This window comes from Petromyzon marinus, chromosome 69 (genome assembly GCF_048934315.1).
Source record: "Petromyzon marinus isolate PM22_M1 ecotype Great Lakes invasive population chromosome 69, UKy_Petmar_22M1.pri1.0, whole genome shotgun sequence".
Taxonomy (NCBI): domain Eukaryota; kingdom Metazoa; phylum Chordata; class Hyperoartia; order Petromyzontiformes; family Petromyzontidae; genus Petromyzon; species Petromyzon marinus.
This window is the reverse complement of record NC_133735.1, coordinates 1,317,839-1,338,155: the sequence shown is the minus strand read 5'-3', so window position 1 is coordinate 1,338,155 and position 20,317 is coordinate 1,317,839. Positions and strand designations below refer to the sequence as shown.

Genomic DNA, 20,317 nt, shown 5'->3' with positions numbered 1-20,317 from the left:
CGATGTGCGGTGCACTCCCACAGAGGCTCGGGAAAAAAGTTTACCGTGACTCAGCGAAGAGAGCTGCACAGACGGTAGTGATTATTCTCATCGTTAGGCTGGTTTAGCCTACAACAAAGCCTGGCTGAGTCACAAGGCTCTGTGTTCATGAGGGTCTTACCAAGTTACCGTAGTAGAGGGGTGATGTTGCTGCTGAGTGCGGTCCAAATTAAGTGATTTGCAGTTATCTTTTTCAGAAGTGTAAAATTTTGGCCAATATCAATGACACATCGGAGGAAACTGGAGAAAAAGATGCCCATGCAGAACAGGGGGAGATCATTCCTCAATCTCCTACGCTTCTTCTGCAGCAGCAGCAACATTCCCTCATTACAGAGTGCTTGCCACAAATGAATCACAATAGCTTGCTAATCTCGTCAAGGAGCATTAACCATCACCCACACTTCGTTCATCCATTCATCGAACAAAGACGGTCACCGCATCGCGTGATTTCAGATGCGCGGTCTTGTTTAATTGACAAGTAATGACTTCGCATTTAATTTTATATTTAAAGCTTTCGTGACTGCAGGGATTCATCTTCTTGGTTCTTTCGGTAAAGTCACGTAGAATGGAAATAAAATATTACAAATAAAACATGATAAAATAAATTCTCACGATGTTTCGGCCACAACTCAAGTAGCCTTCTTCAGGTGAAGGAACAGAACTGTCGGGACGACAGCGCTTCAATGAACGCTGCTAAGATTCGCAGCGTCTTTTAAGCTAGGTGGGAGAAGTAAAGCGCCTTGACAAAGGTGTTTACACATCAAACAGGATAATTTAGCATTGAAATAGCGGTGTTAAAGTGTTGGATCAGCAGGGTGTTAAAGTCAGAAATTAGCTTGTAACTGGGAGATTAGCATGATGTTAATGTGAGGGATTAGCATGTGACTGGTCACGGAAATAGCTATGTTAAAGTCGAAGTTTATATATCAACAGAGGCATTTAGTATATGGACGCTAAAGGACTGCAACTACCCAACTATCATACAATAAACCGATGTGAAAAAACTAAGTATAAACTACATCAATGTTATCAATAAACTCTATATACTCTCCAATCAGCTGAGCTACTAACAATACGTCGTTATACATTACAATGCCATATGGCGAAAAAATGTGTGGCGTTTTTTTTCTTTTCAACGTTACTACCACGGAAAGCGACGAGCTTTGTTCAGACGGACGAGTCCATCTATGCTTGGAACGGAGGAGGGGAGAGAAACATCCACGATGCGCTGCTCTGTCCTGTGTTGCGTTACAACTATTTTATAAACTAGACTACTATACATTGCAATGTTATACCTTCCAATCTAAACTACATTGTATAATATCGTATACACAGCCCAATGTAAGCTCTAACATTATGCATTATATTGATATGTCTCCAACTAAACTTCTTTCTACATTACACGACTATACACCATAATATACACTGGCATAGACAAACCCACCCTTGAATTATACAATGCGTTGCTATACACTACCCTATACTTTAGACTGTAAAATATTAGATTTGTAATATTACACTGTATTATTCTACCAATCCTACTGTATACCAAACTGCTGTATATTCACTACACAATTACGATACTATATATTGCCTTATAATTTATGTTAAACATTACGATGTTATACTATTTATTATTATACAACATACTATAAACCATACCTTTGACCGTTGTGTGAACGGTATTTAGAGGCAGTGCCAGCGAAGTCACCAAAGTTCCTGTACCTGACACCATTGAAGACTTGGTTCATCAAGGACTGCATACTGATATACCCCCCCCTGGTGAGACACTGTTTAACCAACACATACTTCACCTGGAATGGAACTTTCTACAAACAAACTGAGGGCACCCCAATGGGCACCCCCGTATCTCAGGTTGTAGCCAACGTTTTCATGGAGAAATTTGAAACTGACGCCATCCAGACTGCCACTCTACGCCCGACCTTATGGAAGAGGTATGTGGATGACACTTTTGTCATCTGGCCACATGGCCGGCCTGCTCTAGACCAATTCCTCGACCACATCAATTCCATACACCCAGCCATCAGATTTACCATGGAAGTCGATAAAGATGGCAAGCTACCCTTTTTGGATGTCCTAATTAGAAGGAGACCTGATGGTTCAATGAGCCACTGTGTCTACAGGAAAGCTACGCATATGGATGTTTACTTAAAACCAGATTCCCACCACCATCCGTCCCAGAAGAACTCCCTCATCAAGGCTCTATACCATAGAGCCCAATGCATTTCCGACCAGGAACACATTGCCAGTGAACTCTAGCACGTACACCAAGCTCTCAAGGCTAATGGTTACTCCGACTACACAATCCGCAAAGCCATCACTCCAGCCATGAAGAAGGATCCTCTTGAGGAGCCATTCAAAACCATCACCTTACCCTACATTGCGGGGGTCACAAAAAAGATCTCCAAAATCCTGAATAAACACAAGACCCAGGTCCGATTCAACACAGTACATAAAATCCGTGATCTGGTTCCATCTGTAAAAGATGTGGTTCCAGACATACAGTACCCGGGCGTCTACAAAATAAGTTGCCTCTGTGGTAGCAGCTACATTGGAGAAACCAAACGACATATCTCGGACCGCATCCGTGAACATAAAGCAGACTTGAAACACGGTAGGACGAACACCTCAGCCGTGGCAGATCACTGTTATAATTTAGTGGGCTCACATGACACGGAGGTTCTCTGCAAGCCATCCGGCTACCATGAGACATTCGTTCATGAGGCCATCCACATATACAAACACAGAGACAGTTTCAAACGAGAAGATGGATTCTGGCTTAGTAACCATTGGAAAGACGTTATAAACCATTTCGGTTCTTAATTGATTGTATTTTACGGTGACTTTCAGACTGCAGTCCATTCCCTGGCATTGCCTCTAAATACCGTTCACACAACGGTCAAAGGTATAGCATGTTGTATAATAAATAGTATAACATTGTAATGTTTAACATAATTCATAAGGCAATATATGGTATCGTAATTGTATAGTGAATATACAGCAGTGTGGTATACAGTAGGGTTGGTAGAATAATACATAGTGTAATATTACAAGTCTATTTTACAGTCTAAAGTATAGGGTAGTGTATAGTAACGAATTGTATAATTTAATGGTGGGTTTGTCTATGGCAATGTATATTACGGTGTATAGTCGTGTAATGTAGAAAAAAGTTAGTTGGAGACATATCAATATAATGCATAATGTTAGAGCTTACATTGGGCTGTAAACGATATTATACAATGTAGTTTAGATTGGAAGGTATAACATTGCAATGTATTGTAGTCTAGTTTATAACATAGTTGTAACACAACACAGAACAGAGCAGCGCATCGTGGATGTTTCTCTCCCCTCCTCCGTTCCAAGCATAGATGGACTCGCACGTCTGAACAAAGCTCGTCGCTTTCCGTGGTGCTAAAGTTGAAAAGAAAAAACCGCCACCCATTTTTTCGCCATATGGCATTGTAATGTATAACGACTTATTGTTAGTAGCTCAGCTGTTTGGAGAGTATATAGAGTTTATTGATAACACTGATGTAGTTTATATTTTAGTTTTTTATTAGTTTACTATATGGTATTCATTATATAGTGTAGTGTATACCCAGTTACTTTATGTTAATAGCTCAACTTATTGAAGAATATATTGAGTACATTTATTATATTGATGTAGTTTATACTTAGTTTTTTCACATCGGTTTATTGTATGATAGTTGGGTAGTTGCAGTCCTTTAGCGTCCATATACTAAATGCCTCTGTTGATATATAAACTTCGACTTTAACATAGCTATTTCCGTGACCAGTCACATGCTAATCCCTCACATTAACATCATGCTAATCTCCCAGTTACATGCTAATTTCTGACTTTAACACCCTGCTGAACTAACACTTTAACACCGCTATTTCAATGCTAAATTATCCTGTTTGATGTGTATACTCCTTTGTCAAGGCGCTTTACTTCTCCCACCTAGCTTAAAAGACGCTGCGAATCTTAGCAGCGTTCATTGAAGCGCTGTCGTTCCGAGAGTTCTGTTCCTTCACCTGAAGAAGCCTACTTGTGTTGTGGCCGAAACGTCGTGAGAATTTTATTTTATTTTTATTATTTTATTTCCATTCTATGTGACTTTAACGAAATAACCAAGAAGACTTTGCCTTTGTTTGATGAAAATATTACCTTTGGTATGGAGGGCGAGGTCTGTGTCTGATTGCTCTGGAGGTCGACTTTTGCTCTCTACTTCTTCTGGATGCTCTGTCTGAGTGCTCGCGATGTCTTCTAGTCTCGTCTCTGCTCCTTCTGGATGCTCCATCTGAGTGTTTGCGATGTTCTCTCCTCTCGACTCGATCTCTGCTCCTTCAGGATGCTCCGTCGGAGTGCTCGCGATGCCCTGTCGTCTCGCCTCACTCTCTACTCCTTCTGGATGATCTGTCTGAGTGATCACGATGTCCTCTGGTCTCGTCTCTGCTCCTTCTGGATGCTCCATATGAGTGTTCGCGATGTCCTCTCCTCTCACCTCGATCTCTGCTCCTTCAGGATGCTCCATCTGAGTGCTCGTAGTGTCCTGTTGTCTGGCCTCAATTGGACGCAGCTTCATCTCTCTGTCGAGTTCCACCACGCACGACTCCACTCGGCTGGGATGGATGATGATAAACTGTTAAACTAAACCATTATTTTTATTTTACCATGTAAGGCCCACTGAGATATAAAGCTTTTTTGTAGAATCGACCTGAATATCACAAATTATAACTCAATGAGCGGCTTATCACGTGGAAATTACAGCAGCCAAATACTCTAATCACATGATGATTCTAAATGAGGAGGGAAAAAATCAGGGGACCCGGAGAAAAATCCACACCAACATGGGGAGAGAAAGGAATAGACGCAGACTCCATATAGGCAACAGGCATCGTCAGGTTTGGGATCGAAGCCACTATCTCCTGCATACCAGGGGAGGTAGTTAACATCTAGCCACCACGGTGCCTAAGATACAAGCACAACTAGAATCACAATTGATAAGTTGAGACAAGACTCAGTATTGACTTGAGTAAAATGTTACATTGTAAATCCTCCTCCACCCGACACAGCCAATCAATAATCAGAATCTGTATTTCTAATGCAGGAGGAGGCCAATGAGCTATGAACCTCTTTTCACAGATGTCCAGTAGGTGTAGGGGATTATAAAGTTAGAACATAAAACGATAGCAGTGCTAAGTATAGGAAAGATAAGAAAATAAATAAAGTATATGAGTGCAACTTGCATGAGTACATCAGTTACTGCCAATTTTTCAATACTAAATGCATAACTTGGGGCAAGGCAGCAAAACAACAGTCCCAAACCACACCAAGATAACACAGTCCCTCAATAATATGGGACATAAACATTGAACTATTGATACACGAGAGGTAAGGATCAAAGTTAAAAGCATGGCTACAGGCTCTCAGTGAGGTGGTGGCACCTTGAACTGTCATCCTCCTGACTCAGCGCCGAGTATTTCTTCGGAAGGACGCTGATCCTCCACTGGAAGCAGTCCCACTCGAGTGGCAGTATACAGCATTTCGTTCCATTCAAACGATGCTTGCGTTCCTTCTTCTGCTGGGACAGGAGGATGGGCATTGTGCTGAAGGCAGGGTCCTTCAATGATATCAAACCAGCGGGAAGCGCACACAAGCTGGAAGGCAGTTTCAGCTGCTCAGTGAACTGGCGCCAATAACTGTCCAAGCTCTGCGGTCCTCCATGTATGAATATTTTATTGGCGAACAGGAAACCAGAACACCATAGAATAGACCCACAAATGCGAGGGGGAAACATTGCGTTCTATTCAGATGGAACAGATAGAGTCCATAATTGTCATACTACATTCTCCTGGAAAGTCAGTGAACGACTCCTCCTCGATACCCACCGTGTTGGATTAATGGACACGAGTGGCACAGCCACCACCACCGTTCTTGTCAAGAAACATAAACGATAATTTTGCAAACTCCGGTCATCCTCATCAGTGGATTTTGGCTAACCATTGAACAAAGACAGTGACCACATCGCGTGCTTTTGGGTGCGCTTGTGCGTCCATCTGGAACCCTCTTCCTTCCAATATGAGAAAGCAATTGGAGCTATGCACTTTTAAATCATTACATTGAAAACTAATTTCTTAAAAACTGCTCTTTGTGTTTAGAAACGTTCCTTCCTTCGCACCTCCAATTAGCACAGTTGGCTACACATGGTGTGAAAGAAGTTCAACATACATACATCTGGACCAGTCCTTGGCCTTCCCTCAAAAAGCCTCAAAAATAGCCAAATGTGATGTAGTAAACATGACAACAATGGAGACAAAGGCAGCCGGGCATGGTGCTGGTCACCTACCCCCTTATGTGCCATTCCGGACTTCACAGGTGCTACTCGCTAACAGCACTTGCCCCAACGGTCGGTTAAAAGCTACATGGGGGATCGCTGCCTTCGTCTTGGCGGGGGTTGGGGGCATATGTTACACTTTTTTTGCAATGTACGTAGCCAATCATGCTAATCGGAGGTGTGGGACTGAGCAACAGAGTAGAATGGAGCGACACTTCAAATAACGTTCGACACAAAAACAACAACGACAATAACGATAACACACAAAGTAACTCACCTCCTTGGGGGAGGGCTCAGAAGGCGCCTTGGTCTCACGTGTGCCCCATGATACGTTGTACATGTTGACCAATGAGTAGATGAGCAGCAGCAGGTATCCCGTGGGAATGCAGATGAGGTACAAGAATCCGTGCACGATGCAGAAGAACTCGCTCGATGAGATGGATGCCCGCGAGAGTGATGAAGAAGATGCCGCTGATTGTGAGGATACCGTTCTTGACAATGTCGCCGACCATAGCGAGCAGCGTGCCCGTCATGAGGAACATGTAGATCACGGTGAGCACCATGGCCACCTTAAAAAAAATACCAGGTATAAAGCTCTTTTCAGAAGCCACCTGGCCACAAATGATAGATCAACGAAGTGGCTCATCACGTGGTAATGTATATCAGCAGCCAGATTAAATGTGGAGGGAAGATAGAGAGAACACGTGGACTCCAAATACATAACAGGCGTTAAGGTCGGGATAGGGATCAAACCCACGACCTCCTGTATACCATGCGAGGGAGTTAACATCTCGCCATTGCAGGAGGAGACCTTAGCCATCGGCGTCACCATCGTCCTTTTGTCCAACCACCACCAATTCTTGGGAGTTACTTTGCATTTATTCCGCACTTTTCCACAAAGTCCTCAACACCCTGCACTTTGCAAACAACAACAAAATATTGATAGCTCATTGTTCTTCTGGGTTCTTTCGGTAAAGTCACGTAGAATGGAGATGAAATAATAAAAATAATAATAACAGAATAAAATTCTCACGACGTTTCGGCCACAACACAAGTAGCCTTTCTCAGGTGAAGAAACAGGACTGTCTGGAAGACAGCGCTTTAGTGAACCCTGCCAAGCATGGCAGCGTCTTTTAAGCTGTGTGGGAGGAACAGAGCACATTGACAAAGCAGTTTACATATAAATTAGCATGTAACTGGGGGATTAACATGATGTTGGTGTGAGGGATTAGCACCACGGAGAGCGACGAGCTTTGTTAAGATGGACGAGTCCATCTATGTTCAGAACAGAGGAGGGGGGAGAGGAGTTTACATATCAACAGTAAATTAGCATGTAACTGGGGGATTAGCATGATGTTAGTATGAGGGATTAACACCATGGAGAGCGACGAGCTTTGTTCAGACGGACGAGTCCATCTGTGTTCGGAACGGAGGAGGGGGAGGAAGAGGAGGAAACAGCCACGGTGCGCTGCTCTATCCTGTGTTGCGTTATAACTATGCTATAAACTAGCAGTTCACATGGTGATGGGGTCGCACTAATTCACCGTGGAGAAATCTGCGTGAAAGTCCTGAGCGACTCATTACCAATCACATAATTCAAGCTGCTGCTTGTTAAAATAACGAACAGCATGTGGGGGCTTACGATCGCTGTCGTCTATCGACCGTCGACTTCACAGCTGTCAGAATTATTTTCCTAGCTTTCTGGTCTGCGAGACTGTGAGACATTTGGCTCTCGCTTTATCATCTGTGATGACCAGAACTGTCCCGGACCGACTGGTTTTTATGGTAAAATCAACATTGATCTCGCCGAAACGTTCGACAGTCAGTTTAACTCAGCACGTCAGCGGTGCAACATGCCGCTCAGGAAGTATACTGGATCACATCTTCACATACGGCGACGTCGTAACTTTAAACGACGTTCTTATCGAAGATAAGAACGTCAGATCAGTCTTGTGCAAAATGGCATTACAAATTATTTGCCCACCCATCACAACGATATCATACAGGAACTGAAAACGACTAACCCACGATGCTTTCAGTCAGAAGATCCGGTCATCATTGGCAAGTCTGAATAATGCATCGATGGTCTATTCATTTGCAGCTCAATTAGAACATGGCATCATCGCTATCTTTGAACGTGTGTCCATCCAAACAAGCACACAGAGAACGGGAAAGCACGAAGTGACTTACTGTCACTGGAGGCGATACTGTGAAGAAGACGCGGAGGAGGCTGGGGTGTCTTTGAAAGAAAACTAGTTTTCAGATTGTCCGACTGCTTACAGAGCCGCCTACAGATTTGAAAACTAGCTCATTATTGAGTCTCGCAGACCGTTCTATGGTCTGTGCATCAATGAGTCAGTTCGCGACCCCGTGCTCTGTGGCACATTGTGAAGGGTCTGTTGCACTCCAACCCCATCAACCAGTCAGCCGGTTCTGTGCACAGTACTTGCAACGTTCTTCGCCAATAAAGTGATGATTAAGACGGCAGTTTCTAACTTGCAAGCAACGCATTCTCCTGGTCTGTCATGTGAGTTTGATCAACCTGATAACCAATGCAAAACTTGAGACCCTGGCACCATCGTCAGTAGCAGAGGTGTCAATGTTCATTGCCCAGCTGCCAAATAAGACATCGCCGCTCGACTCCGTCCAGATATAAATTCTCAAATTATGCTTTGACGTACTTGCGCCACTGATTGTCCACCTGGCAAATATTTCATTCAGCGAGGGCTGTTTGCCAGACCATTGCAAAATGGCGCAGGTAACACCGCTTCTGAAAAAGTTGGCTTGAGCCATAGTGACCATCCAGACTATCACCCGATCTCAAACCTGAGTACAATTTCAGAGGTCATTGAGTGCCTGTGTCTGAAGCGGTTAATTCCCTACGTCACTGGGATGGGCAAATTCAACCCATTCTAGTCGGTGTACCGACAATTCCACAGTCTTGAGATGACTCTACTAGATGTCACTGTTGACCTCTAAAAGTTCATGGCTGACCGGTGCATCGCAGCATTGGTTGGCCTCGATTTCTCAGCCACCTTCGACACCATTGACCATGAGATACTCATTGAGCAGATAAGGTCAAGGTTCAGTGTACCGGGTATGGCACTAAAGTGTATTGAGTCATACCTGTATGGTGGATTACAGTTTGTCAAGCTAGGTGATGAAGTCATCTCCTATGCCATGCCTATTCGGCATACCACAGGGTCCGCCTTCGGGCCCTATTAATTTTCAATATATGTCTCTCCGATCGCCAATATCATCTCAATATGAAGTTCTATATATATGCTGATGACTCACCATTGTACACCGCAATGAAGTCCAAGTTAAATGTGGAGAGCATCGGCAACCCCGAAGATTGCAAGCGAGTGATGCACGTGTGGTTTGCATGAAACGAAATTGTGCGAGGATCAGGTGTGGCAGTCGCAGACTCAAGGATTCAGATTGTGATTAAAATAGCCTCGGCGTCACTCGACCAGAATATGTCAGGTGATCACCACATGCAGAATGTAGTCAATTTCTGTAATTTTCATATCAGGGCTCACGACACATTCGACAACTATTGAGCAGTGACATAACCACCGCGGTGATTTGTAGCATAGTATCGATAAGGCACAATTATTGCAACACACCGCTCTATGGGACGTTGGCACGTGTTGTAACAGGCATTGCAAGACCCGACCATGTCCATCCAGTGCTCGCCGAGCTGCTTTAGCTTCCAGTTGCCGACCAAATACATTGTTATAAGGTCGTACTCGTAACACAAAAAGAGCGTGCCACAAATGAACTACAATACCTTGATAACCACGTGAAAGAGCATAAACAATCACGCGAACTCCAGCTATCATCGCAGTGGCTTTTGGCTAGCCATCGAACAAAGACCGTTACCGCATCACAAGCTTTCAGATGCGCTGCTGCGGCCATCTGGAACGATATTCCTTCCGATGTTAGGAAGCCACTGTAGTTTGCACTTTTAAATCATGTAGATTGAAAACTAATTTCTTTAAGACTGCTTTTTGTGTTTAGTTTTTTGTACGTCCCCTGCAACTCCGATGAGCAAGGTTGGCTACGTACGGTGCCAAAGAAGTTCAACATATATACGTACATTGTGTTTCATTTGTGGCAAGCACGTTGTGTGCAATGAGTGCCACGTGCTTCTGCAGAAGAAGCGTGGGCGCCCACCTTGATCTGCGTGTCCGGCTACGTTTTGAAGCAGACGGCGATGTATAGAGCAGGCGGAACGATGGAGATGAGAAGTGCCCAGTTTTGATCCATTTTGAAAACGAAGGTGAAGCAACCTGAGCACCGGCACGAGACAAATACCACACGAGCTGAATACCATCATTAATACATTCCTGCGGAGGGAGCTGGTAGGAACGTTGGGTTGCTCGGTCAATGGCCAGGGTCAACGGCGGCGTGGTGTATTCCGCAAATATGCCCGACTGTGAGGGCAGACACAAACTGGTGTGAGTAGGTTAAACGTTGAGTTTTATAAGGGCACCACGGAGTGACCAGCCCCTCCCCACCCCTCCCACCCCCCACCCAGCCCCACCCTCCCCACCCTCCCCACCCAGCCCCACCCTCCCCACCCTCCCCACCCAGCCCCACTCCCCCCACCCCCCACCCAGCCCCACCCTCTCCACCCAGCCCCTCCCAGCCCCTCCCCACCCAGCCCCTCCCCACCCAGCCCCTCCCCACCCTCCCCTCTCCACCCAGCCCCACCCCTCCCATTTTATTCGGGTGTCCGGATACAAGTGAACAGACATCCACAGACATACACAATTAATCCCCTGCCTCCTGTGATAATCCCGGTTGGGCTTCCAGTCCACTACGTTTCCTACCAATAATGCCCACTAGGAGCGCATTTATTATATATCCGGGTGTCTGGATACACGTGGACAGACATCCACAGACGTACACAATTAATCCCCTGCCTCCTGTTAATACTCCCGGTTGGGCTTCCAGTCCATACAAGGGCACCACGGGGTGACCAGCCCCTCTCCACCCAGCCCCACCCCACCCAGCCCCACCCTCCCCACCCAGCCCCTCCCCACTCTCCCCTCCCCACCCAGCCCCTCCCCTCCCTACCCTCCCCTCTCCACCCAGCCCCACCCCTCCCACGTGGACAGACATCCACAGACATACACAATTAATCCCCTGCCTCCTGTGAATTAATCCCGGTTGGGTTTCCAGTCCACTACGTTTCCTACCAGTATCATCTCATCACCACAACCACCACCATCATCACCACCATGATTGACAACGACAACCGTTCAATCAGCTGTAAAGAAAAGAGTGCACTCAGATGAACAGAATCGTGCAGCCTGTGTGTATAGAATTTTTGGCTGAAAGAAACATGCAGCAGTTTGAATACCCTGGTACACAAGCAATACGACTCGCAATATTTTTAAAACGCAAGCAGTGCGCATACGTCATGATGAGAGGATTAACACGACCACTCACTTTGAGGTTGTATGCGTTAAACACCCAACGATGGCCAATTGTTATCGTTAAATATTTGCAATCAAAAATCTCGTGGAAGGAACAACTCTGAGTGACGACTTGAAGCCATGCACGACTGTGAGCAGAAGTGTTCCAAGTTAACTTTTTTTTAAAACGAAACTATTTTTAATATACCAGATAAGGCCCACTGAGCTATGTAGCTCTTCTTCATAAGCAACTTGGCCACAAATTATAGCTGAACGAAGTGGCTTATTACGTAGAAATTTATAGCAGCCAAATACTCAAAGCGTGATGTTGATTCTAAATGTAGAGGGAAAAACCGGAGAACCCGGATAAAAATCAACACAACCACGAGGAGAGACATGCGAACTCCAAATATACAGGCGTCAGGGTCGGGTTCAAACCCATGACCTCCTGTATACCAGGCGAGGGAGTTAACGCCTCTCCACCATGGCGACGTCTCTTTTGATGTAGTCCCTGCATCAAAAGGATGAACCCGGGTAAATAAAAAAAACCCAAGACATGTGGCAACCCGAATTCACCTGCAATCATGAGACAGACGGTGGCCGGACCCATGATGGAGGTGGCCGTGTAGATGATCTGATAAAGAATATAGAGCCGAGAGATGGACGGGTTCTTCTTGGCCGTGCGGACGCCATTTTCCAGGATGCTGAAGGTGTTCGCCATCGTGGAGGGGCCCCAACGCCTCCGCTGGTTGAAGAACTCCTTGAATTCCTGCGGGGCGTTGGTGTAGGCGTCCGATCCGGCGCAGTACTCGACGCGCCAGCCCTGCTGCAGCATCAGCGTGCACAGCCAGCGGTCCTCACCTGCACCAACAAATGGAAGAGGGGACGTCCGCGAGGTAGAGGGTAACCGGCTCATAATACCCACAGCCAGCACCAGCTCCTGGCCGAGTGGCATATCTCTGTAGCTGCACCGGCAGTGGCCCTCTGCAATTATCTCTCTCTCTGCATCTCCCACTGCTGCATACGCAGGAGCCACAGCAACTACATCCAACCAGCATCATCCACCTTCAAACATTTTTTATATTTTGCTTGCCTTTCAATATTCGGATTTTGCTAATTAAACCAAAATCGACGTAGTTTCTCCATGACCTAACAACCTTACCCGATTGGCTCTGTGGGGTGTTGGACGCTTATAGTTAAAACAAATTTACACTAAACCTACACGACAATCTAATCCAGCAGGAATGAATTGTGAATCATGAATATTGGTCCTGAAAGTCTACGTATTAAATTGATGTTGCGGGGTCTTGGCCCAAGTATTACCACGATACAGTGAGGGAAAAAAGTACTTGATCCCCTGCTGATTTTGTACGTTTGCCCACTGACAAAGAAATGATCAGTCTATAATTTGAATGGTAGGTTTATTTGAACAGTGAGAGACAGAATAACAACAACAAAAATCCAGAAAAACGCATGTCAAAAATGTTATGAATTGATTTGCATTTTAATGAGGGAAATAAGTATTTGACCCCTCTGCAAAACATGACTTCGTACTTGGTGGCAAAACCCTTGTTGGCAATCACAGAGATTCTAAGCACGTGATGTTGCATCTAAATGAGGGAAAAACTAGAGGACCCTTAGAAAGTCTACGCAACCATGGGGAGAGAGACGCAAATTGCAATATACACGCGTCAGGGTCGGGATGGAACTTACGACCTCCTGTATACCAAGCTTGGGAGTTAACATCTCGCCAGCGTGACATGTATACATGTTGAACTTCTTTCGCACCACACGTAGCCAACCGTGCTAATAGGAGGTGCGAGATCCAAACACACGTCGACGCTTACCTTGGTCGTACTGGATGTACTGCAGGGCCTCGGTGGCCACTGTGGTGTAGGTCTTGAGGACGTTGTCATCCATGATGGCCTTGGCTCGGAAGAGGCTGAAGCAGCCAGGGCTGCAGAGAACGCAGCCCATCACGTGCTCGGCCGTCTTCTGTAGCCAGTGGCCTACCACGTACTCGAACTTCTGGTAGCAGACGAGCGGCCCTGTCGGTGTATAAACAATTGTGGTTAATTGGCTGAACGCAACTCAAAGTGAAAACCCAATGGAGCAGTCCTACGATTCAGGTGTGGCTTTCTTGGATTCATTTATGTTGTACGTATGTTGTTTATATATGTTGTATGTGGGTTATATGTTGTATTGTGTATTGTATTCATGCTGTATGTACGTTGTATGTATATGTGCTGAAAAAAGGACTGTGGGTTTTGCATTGAAACCACAACCAAAGGACGTTTTTTTGTAAGTATGGAGAGCGAGGTTAGAACTTTGAATTCCGAGATTGGGAGGAAATGTAATTGCGGACTACGGGGGATTAAGGGCGAGTCAAGAGGAGGGGTGGGGAAGTACAGGAGGAGGGAGAGGGAATATGCAGGTGGGCAATGGAGGGGAAGATCGGAGACATTTGGGGGTGGAGAGGGAGGGAGGGGTTGGAGAAAGAGTGGACGGCTAGAGGGTAGGGAAGGGAATGCTGGGGAGACGAAAGGAGGGAGAGAGGGCAGGAGGTGAGGAAGAGAAGCAAGCCGGGAAGAGCGATCCGGGAGGCCACGGTGGGAAAGCGGGAGGGCAGGGAGCAGAGGGATGGGTGGGGTCAAGTAAAAAAATACATGCTCTTTGAATTATTCTCCTGTTTTAATTGCGTATTTGTTATTTATTAAAAAATGTGCATTCATAAATAGGTGTGATTTTTGTTATAAGAATGAGTCAAGGAGTGGCTAAATCTGTGCTCTCCGGTTTCCTGGGTGAAAAGTGGGGTTTGTGTCCTAGCCGGTCCCGCCTAGCTTGACCACTTAATAAACGAAGGACATTTGAATTGTGCGTTAAAGCATCGAGATTAGATATTAGTGCGTGCCATGTAGTTTGATTTTGTCGTAACTATTGTTGGATATGAGCTTTTTCCAAAATTGATATTAACAATAATATCTGCCGATATATATATTTTTAATAATAAAGAAAAATAATGCATAAAACACACAAACCCAAAAACACGCAAACACAGATGGAAATCGTAAAAAGGACATAAATGTATAGAATAATAAACTCCAAGAGAGGGCAGAGGTTATCTGCGAAATCTCCAGACTGCCACGGAAGGACGGTGAAAAAGGGGTATCTGTTTTATCTCACTCAAGGGTTGGAGAGAGAAAAAGATCCCGGCAGTCTTTGTCTCTCCCCGCAGCACGAGAAAATAATTTAACACCCTAGTGAGGAATGGCTTGTTGTTACAAAGAGGGTCGTCCCCTCCGCCCCCCAGGATCGTATAACGCAGATGGCTTGTGGAATGCCACACACACGCACGTACACACACACACACAGGCCACGCCCCCCCCCCCCCCCTTTCACTGCGCAGAGCGGAGAATTTTTTTTTTTATATATAACGGTCCAACCATTTTTTCAAAAGTTCAGTCAAGACAGATCAACAGTTCAAGAAGTTCGACAAGAAACGAGCAGTCGCAGCGAACGGCTGGCTCCAAGAAGTGCGAGCCTTGCTGAGTAGCGAGGATCACCGAGTCGCGATGTATCAACGAAAGTGATTTCAGAGCTGAAGGGACAAAGTATCACTCAAAACTTTATTCCTACATCAAGTGCCAGCTTCTAGCTGCAGCGCAGCCAGCGCTGCCAAGCAAGAGCGTGCAGCTCAGTCATCCAGCAGTGAAGGACCCAGCTGCCAACAAATCAGCTGAGAGCGCTCGGGCATCTCAACAGAGAGAGCGCGTGCGACTTGGTTTATCCAGCAGCGGAAAGAGCCTGACCAGCAAGAGTGTCAGCGCCACTGCGCGCCACTGTTCGGGCCACCAGCGCCACCACTGCGCGCCACTTCAGAGCGCGCCACCAGCGCCAGCCAGCGCTACAGTGCGCCACTGTTCGCGCCACCAGCGCCACTTCACGCCTCCGTGCGCCACCAGTGCTGAGAGCGTTCGAGCAGCACTAGGAGAGAGCAGCGGGCCCGCACTCAACACCCATCGGCGCGACGACGGCGAGCGTCGTGCCGACTCTTCCAGCCAGCTGTGGACAGAAACTGTGTACCGTGTTCATATGCCCCCTCCCCCACACGCTCACCCTCACACCCCCACGGCTCCGCAGGGAACAAACACATTTTTGACATAAGAGATGCCAACCTCGGCGTCTGCTTTACGCAAAGAATTGAACCAGTGATAAAGAAGACACACGATACGCATATCGGGATAATCAAGAAGGGTTACCACTCCAAGGCGGTGCATTAAAAATCAATTGATAATGAAAAACACTGCTGCCATTGAGTTACGTGGATAAGGTCATTTAGAAGCAAAAGAGTCGTACCTTTTTCTTTTCAATGGCATAATCTTGCCAACGAATCCATTAACGCACATTTGTGCCTGTAGGAATAATACTTATTTTATTGTTTTTCGTATGAATATCGTTGCATAATTTTAAGGACTTTATTCATATTTCTCATATGTTCATGTTACATCGCATAAAAATTAATTGCCGATACCCAAAGTGAAACAACGTGATAAGAATTGACTTGAAGGTCTATGAAGGGATGTGGTACTGTGTGGGCAATTTTCAAATACGAATTTGCATATTATAAGGTTAAGGTTTTTGTTAGGATAGCATATGCATGTTCTTAGCATCTCTCTCTCTCACCAACTGCTCGCGCTACGCGGGGGGGAATGAATGAAAGTGAAACACAATCGTGATGGTTACCGTGTTAATGCTGTGTTGAAATTCCGAGATTGAGCATTCTCATATTATCCAAAATTAAAGTTTAGCTAGAGAATAAAATTGATTAAAGCAGAAGGGTTGTGTGTGATTCTTTCTGAAATTCCGCATAAGAATTGTTCTGCGATTGAGATCTGAACCTTGGTGGACCTATCATAAGCACACTAACACACATAATCAATAAATGTCAAAGCGAGAATAATCGTATCCTTATTGCTAATACGGAGTTAAACAACGAAGCCAAGTTGACTCTCTCATTCACGCTCACAACACCTGCATAACCGCATGCGATTAATTGTCTCATCCCAATTGATAACCAACCTTCGTCACCGAGGCTGGGCCCGATTATCATAACGACCTGCAGTATCATAACCACACCCACTTGCATAAATTAATACGATTATATCTCGAATTAGCATAATTTATATGCATAATTACACAAATTCATGTAATTTTGGATAAATTATGCTAATTTTAAATTTCATTTAATTTTCATTATTTTCATCAAATTTTCATAACCCACATATACAACACTGTTTGGTGTTAGTCATACTCTTTGGTTCTATTGGGTAAAGTCACGTAGGTAAAAAAATAAAATAACAAAAATCACGACGTTTTGACCACAACACAATTGGCCTTCATCAGGTGAAGGGACCAACCTGCCCGGAGGACAGCGTTGGAGTGAAAAAAGTCAAGCGCAGGTCGCCTCTATGCTGTGAGTGGGTAAACAGAAAATACGCCTTGACAAAGGAATTAGCATAAAATGTAAAGCTGTGCAAGCTCGCAAATAGAATCAAAGATACATTAGCACCACCGTGAGAGTTTGGGATGCCACTAATTGAATGAACATACTGTACCATTAAACAAGTCCAGCGCAGGTCACCTCCTTTAAGCTGTGAGTGGGTAAACAGAAAAAAACGCCTTGACAAAGGAATTAGCATAATAATGTAAAGCTGTGCAAGCTCGCAAATAGCATCAAAAATACATTAGCACCACCGTGAGAGTTTGGGATGCCACTAATTGAATGAATATACTGTACCATTAAAAATTCCTTTAACGTTTGGTTCGATTTAGAACATCTTTCCAATGGTTTCTTAATTTGAAGCCATCTTCTCGGTTGAAATTGTGTCTGTGTTTGTAGATTTGGATTGCCTCGTGAACAAATCTCTGATAAAAACCCGTGGGTTTGCAAAGAGCCTTGGTATCGGAGAAAATTATATCGTGATCACCCAAAGCATTGTAACAATGATCAGCTACGGCAGAAGAATTCGTTTTGCCGTGTTTCAAATCTGATTTGTGCTCGCGAATTCGGTCAGAGACATGTCGCTTTGTCTCCCCGATATAGCAATCACCGCAGGTACAATTCGATTTGTAAACCCCGGGGTACTGTAAGTCAGGAATGACATCCTTCACGGATGGGATCAGATCACGAATTTTGTGTACTGTATTGAACCGGACCTGGATATTGTGTTTGTTTAGAATTTTGGAAATCTTTTTAGTAACGCCTGCTATATATGGTAGTGTGATGGTTTTTACCGGAGTATCAAGTGGTTGTTTCTGTATGGAGGGAGAAACAGCTTGGCGGATGGTACGGTCAGAGTATCCATTCCTTTTGAGGGCCAGGTGTACATGTTTTAATTCACTGGTCAGGTGGTGTTGGTCCGAAATGCAATGAGCCCTATGGTATAAAGTTTTGATGAGATAATTATTTTGGGCTGGGTGGTGGTGGGAATCAGGTTTCAAGTAGGAATCTGTGTGGGTGGGTTTCCTGTAGACAGAATGCCCCAATGAGCCATCAGGTCTCCTCTCAAACAGAACATCTAAGAATGGTAGCTTGCCATCTTTCTCCACTTCCATGGTGAATTTGATGGCGGGATGTCTGGAACTGATGTGGTGTAGGAAAAGGTTCGGAGCTGGGAGGCCATGTGGCCAAATTACGAAAGTGTCATCCACATATCTCTTCCAAAGGGAAGGTCTGAGGGTGGAAGTCTGGATGGCGTCTGATTCAAATTTCTCCATGAAAATATTGGCTATCAGTGGTGACAAGGGGGATCCCATGGGGGTACCCTCATTTTGTTTGTAGAAGGAGCCATTCCAAGTAAAGTAGGTATTTTTGAGGCAGTGCCAAACCAGTGCAGGTGTGTCGGGGTCTAGTCCATGTTGGACCAAATTTTCAATTATTTCAATGGTATTAGGTACTGGGACCTTGGTGAACAAAGAGACCGTGATCTGATCCCATCCGTGAAGGATGTCATTCCTGACTTACAGTACCCCGGGTTTTACAAATTGAGTTGTACCTGCGGTGATTGCTATATCGGGGAGACAAAGCGACATGTCTCTGACCGAATTCGCGAGCACAAATCAGATTTGAAACACGGCAAAACGAATAATTCTGCCGTAGCTGATCATTGTTACAACGCTGTGGGTGATCACGATATAATTTTCTTCGATACCAAGGTTCTTTGCAAACCCACGGATTTTTATCAGAGATTTGTTCACGAGGCAATCCAGATCTACAAACACGGACACAATTTCAACCGAGAAGATGGCTTCAAATTAAGCAACCATTGGAAAGATGTTCTAAATCGAACCAAACGTTAAAGGAATTTTTAATGGTACAGTATATTCATTCAATTAGTGGCATCCCAAACTCTAACGGTGGTGCTCATGTATTTTTGATGCTATTTGCGAGCTTGCACAGCTTTACATTTTTATGCTAATTCCTTTGTCAAGGCGTTTTTTCTGTTTACCCACTCACAGCTTAAAGGAGGCGACCTGCTCTTGACTTTTTCATTCCAACGCTGTCCTCCAGACAGGTTGGTCCCTTCACCTGATGAAGGCCACTTGTGTTGTGGTCGAAACGTCGTGATTTTTGTTATTTTATTTTTTTACCTACGTGACTTTACCCAATAGAACCAAAGAGTATGGATCCTTGCAGTCACGCAAGCTTTAAATCTAGAATTGGTGTTAGTCAGCCTGTGGTCTGCCTCAGCTCAGCATGGCACGTGCCAGCTCATGCCCACTGCTATCTTCTCCTGGCAGATTTCATGGCCATCTATTTATTTATTGTTTGCGAGCCAGCTGGTCAGGAAGGTTGGACGATTACCAAGGTTGGCGATGTTGGATTATTACATCGGCGAGTCGTGAGAGATGGCGACGACTTGGGGGGAGGCCTTCATCCCGCAGTGTATGGACCACGGCTGATAATAATGATATTGATTTTATTTTCACTTAACAATTCTATAGGATTTGCATAATTTACTCCGAAGTCTTTGCAGTATTTTGGTATTTCATTTGAGTTATGTAAAGTTAAACTTCCATTACTAGCGGTGGTAGTGGTCTTTCTCAGACCACTTCATGATATACTAATCCTGCTCCATGTCCACTCAGTATTGCTGTGGTGGATGCGTGTTGATTTAATTACAATCCTTCCACCGTGCTTACGTGTGTGTTTATTTAACTTTATTTAAACATCCCGAGTAGTTGTGGTAGCAACGGCGTTCTGTGATTCACAATAAAGGTTTTTGGGTTAGATCACGTAAGTATAAATGTGTCATAACCCTCCTCCATCCGACACAGCCAGTAAGCTTGATTTGGAGCTTTCGTGACTGAAGGAATTACTTTTTGGTTCTTTCGGTAAAGTCACGTAGAAACAAAATAAATTAAATAATAGAATACGACGTTTTGATTGCAACACAAGCAATCATCATCAGGTACGAATGAATGAGAAAAAAC

At 44.8% G+C, this 20,317-nt stretch overlaps 1 pseudogene; it reads right to left on the bottom strand.

Annotated features, from left to right (window-relative positions):
- Positions 1 to 5,243: 5,243 nt before the first annotated feature.
- The window catches only part of LOC116957730 (chitin synthase chs-2-like), a 24,156-nt pseudogene continuing 9,082 nt past the window's right edge, over positions 5,244 to 20,317 (bottom strand).